This window comes from Otolemur garnettii, unplaced genomic scaffold (genome assembly GCF_000181295.1).
Source record: "Otolemur garnettii isolate 467f Iridium unplaced genomic scaffold, OtoGar3 scaffold00125, whole genome shotgun sequence".
In the NCBI taxonomy this organism is placed as follows: Eukaryota; Metazoa; Chordata; class Mammalia; order Primates; family Galagidae; genus Otolemur; species Otolemur garnettii.
In genome coordinates this window covers 5,848,692-5,858,233 of record NW_003852520.1, presented here as the reverse complement: position 1 = coordinate 5,858,233, position 9,542 = coordinate 5,848,692, and the positions used below count along the sequence as shown (strand labels likewise).

At 40.1% G+C, this 9,542-nt stretch overlaps 1 pseudogene; it reads right to left on the bottom strand.

Annotated features, from left to right (window-relative positions):
• Nucleotides 1–1,405: 1,405 nt before the first annotated feature.
• LOC100947498 lies at nucleotides 1,406–4,636 on the bottom strand (annotated as a pseudogene).
• Between the last annotated feature and the right edge of the window lie 4,906 nt (nucleotides 4,637–9,542).

The following is a 9,542-nucleotide window of genomic DNA, read 5'->3' as shown; positions in this document are numbered from 1 at the left end:
AGGTTACAAAATCAACACTCATAAATCAGTAGCCTTCATATACACCAACAGCAGCCAAGCTGAAAAACAGTCAAGGACTCTATCCCGTTCCCAGTAGTGCCAAAGAAGATGAAATATTTAGGAGTTTACCTAAAGCCCAGCTATTTTTAGAGATGAGTTCTTGCTCTGGCTCAGCCTGGCCTTGAACCTGTGAGCTCAGGCGATCTACCGACCTTGGCTTCCCAATGTGCTAGGATTATAGGCGTGAGCCATTACGCCCCTCCCAATACCATGCTGTTTTGATTACTGTGGATTTGTCTCTGGAGCTGTTTTTATTACTAAGAATTTCCTTGGCTATACGTTTTTTTTTTTTTTCTGTTTCCACACAAAATGAAGAACACTTTTTTTGTCTTTCAATGTATGATGTTGGTATTTTAATGGGGATTGCATTAAATGTGTAGATTGCTTGGGGTAGTATAGACATTTTAACTTCAGAATAGGAAAAGATATCTGCATGTTATGAATCTGACAAAGGGTTGATAACTAGAATCTACAGAGAATTCAAATTAATCAACAACAACAAAAAAAGCAAACAATTGCATCTATCACTGGGCAAGGGACATGAACAGAACCTTCTCTGGAGAAGACAGAAGAATGGTCAATAAACATGTGAAAAAAAATCTCATCATTTTTAATCATCAGAGAATTGCAAATCAAAACCATCCTGAGATATCACCTAACCCTAGTGAGATTAGTTCACATCACAAAGACCCAAAGCTTGCAGATGCTGGTGTGGATGTGGAGAGAAGGGAGCATTTTTACACTGTTGGTGGGATTGCAAACAGCACTTTTGGAAAGTAGTATGGAGAAACTCAAAGGAACTCAAAATATTCCTTCCATTTGATGCTGCAATTCCACTACAGAAGAACAAAAAATCATTTTACCATAAGGATTTTTGCACTATATTGTTTTGCAGGTTAATTCACAACCACCAAGATGTGGAATCAACCTAAATGCCCACCAACTCAGGAGTGGATTAACAAGTTATGCTATATATATATACCATGGAATACTATGCAGCCATAAAAAGATGGAGACTTTACATCTTTTGTATATACCTGGATGTAGTTGGAGAAAATTCTCTTTAGTAAGGTATCTGAAGAATGGAAAAGCAAGTTTCCAATATACTCAATACTAATTTGAAGCCAGTAGATGAACATATCCACAGAAGTGAAAAAGTTAATTTAATTCAAGGTAGGGAGAGGGGGGAGGAGGGAGGTGGGAGAGACCAGGAGGGATGGGGATTGTTGTATTCTCACCTAGCACAATATAAGGATATGTGGCACACCTCCTGGGTGAGGGGGCATGAGTATAAAAGGGACCTTACCTAATAAACACAAACATTGTAACCTAATTATTTGTTCCCTCATGTTAATCTGAAATGAAAGAAAAAAGACATTAGGGAGAAATATTTTTTTTTCTTAGAGATGCAAAAACTCAGAGAATTCATCATCACTAGACCAGTATTAAAAGAAATGTTCAAAGGAGTCCTGCATCTGGAAGTAAAAAGATGATAATCATTATGATGAAAACACACAAAAGTATAAAACTAACTGGTAGAGCTGATACAAAAAGGAGAAAGAGAAAAGAATCAAATCTTATCGCTACGGAAGACTACCAAACCACATTGCAAAACAGTAAGAGAGGAAGAAAGAAACAAAGGATAAATAAAACAAACAAAAAAACAATTAACAAAATGACAGGAGTTAAGTCCTTATCTATTAATAACCTTGAACGTTAGTGTATTAAATTTCTCACTTAAAAGGTATACATTGGTTGAATAAATTAAAAAAACCAAAACCTAACTATGTTCTTCCCATAAAAAACTCCCTTCAGGGTAGTGCCTGTGGCTCAAAGGAGTAGGACGCCGGCCCCATATACTGGAGGTGGTGGGTTCAAACCCAGCCGCGGCCAAAAACTGCAAATAAAAAAAGAAAAAAACTCCCTTCACCTGTATTGACACATATAGATTGAAAGAGAAAGGATTAAAAAAGATGTTTCATGAAAACAGAAGCCAAAAGTGAGTAGAAGTAGTTATATAAGCTAAAATAGAATTTTAGTCAAAAACTATAAAAAGAGACAAAAGGTCATTACATAATAACAAAGGGATCAACTGAACAAGAGGATACAACAATTCTAAATGTATATGTACCTAACACTGGAACACCCAGATATATAATGCAGATATTAATAGATCTAAAAGGGAGAGGTGGACTCCAATGCAATAAAAATCAGGGACTTTAATGCCATACTCTGTGCATTGGACAGATCAGCTAGACCAGTGGTTCTCAACTTTCCTAATGCCACCACCATTTAATACAGTTCCTATGGGTCACAGATTGAGAACCACTGAGCTAGACAAAAGAACCAATAAAGAAACATCAGATTTAAACTACACTTTATTTATTTATTTTTGATAAGGAATGACTGTTTTTATAAAAAAAAATATTGTTTGGGATTAATTGAGGGTACAAAGAATTAGGTTACACTGATTTCATTTATTAGATAAAGTCCCTCTTATAATTGTGTCCCGCACCCAAGAGGTGTGTCACACACGGTGACCCCCCCATCCATCTCCCTTCTCTCCTCTCCCTACTGCTCATTCCCCTATCACCCCTAGTATTAGCTCATCTAATGCCTTCATATTAGAATAGAGTACATTGGATTCTTGCTTTTCCATTCTTATGATGCTTTACTAAGAAGAATTAAACTGCACTTTAGATAAAAATGGACCTAACAGACATTTACAGAATATTTCATCCAACAGCTGCACAATACACATTTTTTTTTTTGGCTGGGGCTGGGTTTGAACCCACCACCTCTGGTATATGGAGTCAGCGCCCTACTCCTTTGAGCCACAGGCGCCGCACACAATACACATTCTTTTAGTTAACATATGGAATATTCTTCATTATATACTGCATGTTAGGCCACAAAACAAGACTCAATATATTTAAAATAATTCACATCATACCAAGTATCTTTTCTGAACCACAATGGATTAAACTCAGAGATCAATAACAAGAGAAACTTTCAAATCTGTACAAATTCATGGAAACTAAAAATGTTCCAGAATGACCAATGGATCTTTTTTTTTTTTTTTTGAGGCAGAGTTTCATTTTATCACCCTGAGTAGAGTGCCGTGGCCTCATACTCACAGCAACCTCAAACTCCTGGGATCAAGAGATCCTCCTGCCTTAGCCTCCTGAGTAGATGGGATAACAGGCACCTGCCACAATGCCTGACTACTTTTTTCTACTTTTAGTGGAGATGGGGTCTAGCTCTTGCTCAAGCTGGTCAAGAACTCCTGAACTCAGGCAATTCACTTGCCTTGGCCTCCTAGAGTGCTAGGATTATAGGTGTGAGCCACTATGGCCAGCCCCCAACGGGCCATTTAAAAAATTAAGAAGGAAATTAAAAGTGTCCTTGAAACAAATGACAATGGAAATACAGTATATCAAAATCTTATGCTATGATAAAAGCACTATTAAGAAGGAAGATCAAGGGAGGTGCCTGTGGCTCAAAGAAATAGGGTGCCAGCCCCATATGCCAGAGGTGTGGGTTCAAACCCAGCCCTGGCCAAAAACTGCAAAAAAAGAAAAAAAAGAAGGAAGATCAAAAGTTAGAAGGCAAAATGTTCTTCCCGGTACTCTTTAATCATTTATACCATTTTACAAAACAATGTAGGTATTAAAAAGGCTAATTTGTGTATAATCAGAGAAACAAAAACTATAACTACCTAGGTTGTTACATCTGTCTGCTTATGTGACTCAAGTCTCATAATCATATTCCTTTAAGTCTCAAAACATTTTAAACTTGTAATAACTTAGATTTTTGAATTACCCATTTTCACACAGAATAGTCTCAATCATGTAGGTCCATGGCATTGGCTGGTCAATCATGGTATTCCTAGAAGTGAAATAGATAGAAAGCCTACTAAATTCTTATTTGATTTGTATAAGCAGAGAACTTCCAGGTTTTGTGAAGGCAACCAAAGTCTAACTCAAATCATAAAAACAGAGAATAGTTGTCCCTCAATCAATTACCAGACTTGAGCCAATTTACAGACTCAGAAATCTTTGGATAAAGGGGAGGTTGGATCTCCTTGAGGAAGACCTTGATATACTATTATAAATGTCTGCTGTTTTTTTTAGAAAAAAACATAGGGCTTTATTATTCCCATCACAAAGAGTAGGCCTTTGCAGGACAGGGGAGCAAGTTGTTGGTGGGGAAAAGGGCCTTTTTTTTCCAGCAGTAAACAGGTTCTGCAGGACCACCATGACTGAGTCCCCACCCAAGAACATCTGGGAGATATAGCCGTCTTTGTTGACTGGCTTAGACTTCTTACCCTTGCTGCTCTTGGGGACCTCAGTCCACAGCTCCTTCACATTCTCCAGTACCATGTTGCAGTGCCTATCAAAGGCCTTCACATTGCTCAGGGGTTTCTTGTTATTGAGGCAAAATTGATAAGCACTTGGATGTTGTTCTTGGCTGACTGTGTGAGCACCGAGAGTGGACCAGCGTTAAATTCTTCTTCCTCCCACTTCTGTAACCTCTCTGGGGTTATCTCACTCTTGGGTTTGTTGAGGAGGCTCATGGTGGTGGCTGTGCTCTCATGTCACTCCCTTCTCCACTTTGCTTCTGTCTCTGGGGAAACAGAGAGAAAACTTAAATGTCTGCTGTTAATCTTTGTTCCAGCCTTCTCCAAAGATACCTGTGGTCTTTTGCTCAGATAACCATACTTTGGGCAAAAGAAAATAGACCTTTCAGAGACGACTGGACACAGACTCTGAACTAATACTGATTCTAGGAGACCTGACATGTCAGTGTGGCTCTCTAGTCAGCGTAGGCACTGTTAGAGGTCAGGTGATCAATGGAGTTTAGGTTTAGGTCCAATTCACACTGGGTTCAGTGGGTTCCCAAACCTGTCCTGTGGTTATTTGCCTAGTTCCAAATTGCATAATTGGAATAGACAGAATAGCAGCTGGCAGAATCCCAATATTGATTCCCTAACCTGTGGACTAAAGGCTATTGTGGTGGGAAAGGCCAAATGAAAGCCATTAGATCTTTCTATTCAAGAAATAGAAAATACCATTTTCTATAGAAATGCTCAAATAGAGCAATACCATTTAAACATAATACTGAAAACAGTAAAAAAAAAAAAAAAAAAAAAAAAGCAATACCACATTCCTGGAAGGATTGCAGACATTAATCCTATCATCAAGGACTTGAAAGATGCAGGTGTAGTGATTTTCACCACATTCTCATTCAACTCTCCCATTTGACCTGTCAGAGGACAGAAGGATCTTGGAGAACGACAGTGGATTTTTATAGGCTTAACCAAGTTCTAACTGTAATTTCAGCTGCTGTAAGAGATGTGGTGTCATTGCTTGAGCAAATTAACAAATCTCCTGGTACCTGATATACAGCTATTAATCTGGCAAATGCCTCTTTCTCCATCCCTCTCCATAAGGCCCACCAGAAGCAGTTTCTTTCATCTGGCAAGGCCAGCAACACACCTTCACTTTCCTCCCTCTGGGGTATATCAACTCTCCAGCTCTGTGTCATAATTTAGTTTGCAGGGAACTTGCCTGCTTTCCCCTTCCACAAGGTATCACATTATACTGATGACATGCTGACTGGACCCAGTGAGCAAGAAATAGTAGCTACTCTAGACTTATTAATAAGACATTTTGTCAGAGGGTGGGGAATAAATCTGCCTAGAATTCTGGGACCTTCTACCTCAGTGAAATTTCTAGGGGTCTGGTGGCGTGGGTCATGTTTATATGTCCCTTCTAGGGTTAAGGTTGTCACATCTGGTCCTTCCTACAAGCAAGAAAGAAGCACAATGGCTAGAGGGCCTATTTGGATTTTGGAGGCAGCGCATTCCTCATTTGGGTGTGTTTCTCCAGTCCATTTGCCAAGTGACCCAAAAAGCTACTAGTTTTGAGTGGGGCACAGATAAAAAGAAAGCTCTGCAATAGGTCCAGGCTCCTGTGCAGGCTATCCTGACACTTAGGCCATGTGTGCAGATACAATGGTGCTTGAGATGTCTGTCAGTTGCAAATAGAGATACTGTTTGGAGCTTTTGATAGGCCTCTATAAGTGAATCACAGCTTAAGCCATAAGAATTTTGGAGCAAGGGCAGTGCCTGTGGCTCAGTGAGTAGGGCGCCAACCCCATACTGAGAATGGCGGGTTTGAACTTGGTCCCAGCCAAACTACAACAACAACAACAAAAAATAGCTGGGCATTGTGGTGGGTCCTACTTGGAAAGCTGAGGCAAGAAAATCGCCCAAGCCCAAGAGCTGGGGGTTGCTATGAGCTGTGATGTCACAGCACTCTTCCGAGGGTGACAAAGTGAGACTCTGTCTCTAAAAAAAAAAAAAAAAAAAATAGAATTTTGGAGCAAGTCCCTTCCATTACCTGGAGATAACTACTTTCCTTTTGAGAGACAGCTCTTTGTCTACTACTGGGCCTTGGTAGAAACTTACAGTTTGACTATAGGCCATCACAATACCATGAGGCCTGAGCTGCCTGTATGAGCTATCTACACCTGGCCCACGAAGCCATAAAATTAGGTGTGCACAGAAGCACTCCATCATCAAATAGAAATGACATATTTGTGATTAGGCCCAAATCCTGAAAGCATGAGTAAGTTACATGAAGAAGTGGCCCAAACACCCCTGGTTCCTACTCCTGCTACACTGCCTTCTCTCTCCTAGCCTGCACTTGTGGCCTCATGTGGAGTTTCCTGTAATCAGTTGACAGAGGAAGAAAAGACTTGGGCCTGGTTTACCGATGGTTCTGCATCATATGCAGGAACCGCCATAAATGCCACCAGTGCTGGACAGCTGCAGCACTATAGCCTGTATCTGGGATATTCCTGAAGAACAATGATGAGAAAAAAATCTTCCCAGTGGGCAGAAATTCAGGCAGTGCACCCAGCTGTGCAGTTTGCTTAGAAGGAGAAATAGCCATATGTACGATTATATATTGATTAATGGGCTGTAGCCAATGGTTTGGCTGGATGGTCAGGGACTTGGGAGGAACAGAATTGAAAAAAATTGGTGATAAAGAAATTTGGGAGAGATATGGTGATAGACCTCTCTAAGTGGGCAAAGAACATGAGGATATTTGTGTCCCATATGAACACTCACCAAAGGGTGATCTCTGACTTTAATAATCAAGTGGATATGATGATTGATTCTATGGATATCAGTCAGCCTGTTTCTAAAGCTATCTCTGCCATTATCCAATGGGCTCAAGAACAAGTAGCCATAATGGCATAAATGAAGGTTAAGCATGGGCTTTGCAACATGTACTTCTACTCACCAAGGCCAATAGTGGCCTTGGCTACCACTGAGTGCCCAACCTATCAGCAGCAGAGACCAACACTGAGTCCCCAATATGGCACCATTCCCTGGGGTAATTAGCCAGTACTTGGGGTAATTAGCCAGTACGTAGTGATAAATTGTTTACATTGGATTACTTCCATCATGAAAAAGGCAGTGTTTTGTGTTTCCTAGAATGGAAACTTACTCTGGATATAGATTTGCTTTGCTTGCATGTCTTCCCAAACTACCATCAATGGACTTCAGAAGGCCTTATCCACCATCATAGTATTTTACACAGCATTGCTTCTGACAGGGGAATACCTTTTACAGACAAACAGTGTGGACATGGGCCCATTCTCATGGCATTCACTGATCTTACCATGTTGCCTGTCATCATGAAGCAGCTAGTTTGGTAGAATGGTGGAATGGCTTCTTGAAGACACAGTTATAGCACTAGCTAGGTGACAATACTTTGGAGGACTGGAGAAAGGTTCTCCAGAAGGGTGTAAATGTTCTGAATAGGCATCTAATGCAGTGATTTTCAGCTGGTGTGCTGCAAAAATTTTTAAAGATCGTTAATTAAATTATTTTTGAGAGAAGTTCAAACAACAATAAGTATATTATTATTATTATTATTTTGCAGTTTTTGGCCAGGGCCAGGTTTGAACCCACCATTTCTGGTATATGGGGCCAGTGCCCCACTCCTTTGAGCCACAGGTGCTGCCCAAATATATTATTTTTTTACTCTTTTTTTTGATCAACAAAATTTAGGTGTGCCATGGAAGTTTAACTATAGGTTCAAGTGTGCTGTGAGATGAAAAATGTCAAAAAACACTGATGTAATGTATGGTACTATTTCTCCCATAGCTAGGATGTATGGGTCCAGGAATCAGGGAATGGAAATGGGAGTGACATCACTTACCATTACCAGTAGTGACCCACTATCAAAATTTTTGCTGCCTTTTCCCATGGTTTTATGTTCAGCTGGCCTAGATGTTTTAGTTCCAGAGGGAGGAATGCTTCTACTAGGGGACACAGCAATGCTTCCATTTAACTGGAAGTTAAGACTGTCATCTGGCCACTCTGGGCTCCTTATACCTCTGGGTCAACAAACTAACAAGGGAGTTACAGTGTTGGCTGGGGTGATTGATCTACACTACCAAGGGGAAAATGGACTACTTCTCTACAATGGAAGTAGAAGAGTGTGACTGGAATACAGGAGGACCCTTAGGGAAACAACAACAATCTAAATTAGACAGGACAACAAATGGCCCAGATTCTTCAGGAATGAAGATTTTGATCATCCTACCATGTAAAGGACTGTGATCAACTGAGGTGCTTGCTGAAAACAAAAAGAATGTAGAATGAGTAGGAGGAGAAGGTAGTTATAAACAGCTACAACCACAAGAGCAGTAACACAAATGAGGATTGTAACTGTCACTAGTATTTCCTCCCTATTTTGTTAGGAATATGTTTATATAAGGCCAGGTGTGGTGGCTCACACCTGTAATGCTAGCACTCTGGGAGGTCAAGGTGGCTGGATTGCTTGAGCTTACAAGTTTGAGACCAGCCTGAGCAAGAGGGAGACCTTGTCTCTAAAAAACATTGTGGTGGGTGCCTGTGGTGTCAGCTACTCAGGAGGCTGAGGCAAGAGGATAGCTTGAGCCCAAGAGTCTGCTGTGAGCTATGACACCATAGCACTCTACTCAGAGTGACAAAGTGATACTCTGTCTCAAAAAAAAAATATATTTATATGTATACACACATGTCTAGATGGTCCCTGACTTACAATGGTTTGACTTAGGATTTTTCAGTTGTGTGAAACTGTATGTCAAATTTTGATCTTTTTTTCTGGCTAGCACATTATGATTTTTTCTCATGATGATGGGCAAACTGCAGCTGCTAGTCAGCCACAAGATCACAAGGGTAAACCTAGGGTACTCTACAGCACACTGTGTTGCCAGCAATTTTTGGATGTCATGTTGTGTTTTGCATCTTATCATATTTACGAAATATGTGTAACAGTATTCAATACTTAATTATGAAACAGACTTTGTGTTAGATGATTTTGCCCAACTATAGGTTAATTGTAAGTGTTCTTAGCAAATTTAAGGTAGGCTAGGCTAAGCTATGATGTTTGGTAGGTTAAATGTATTTTTTTTTTTTT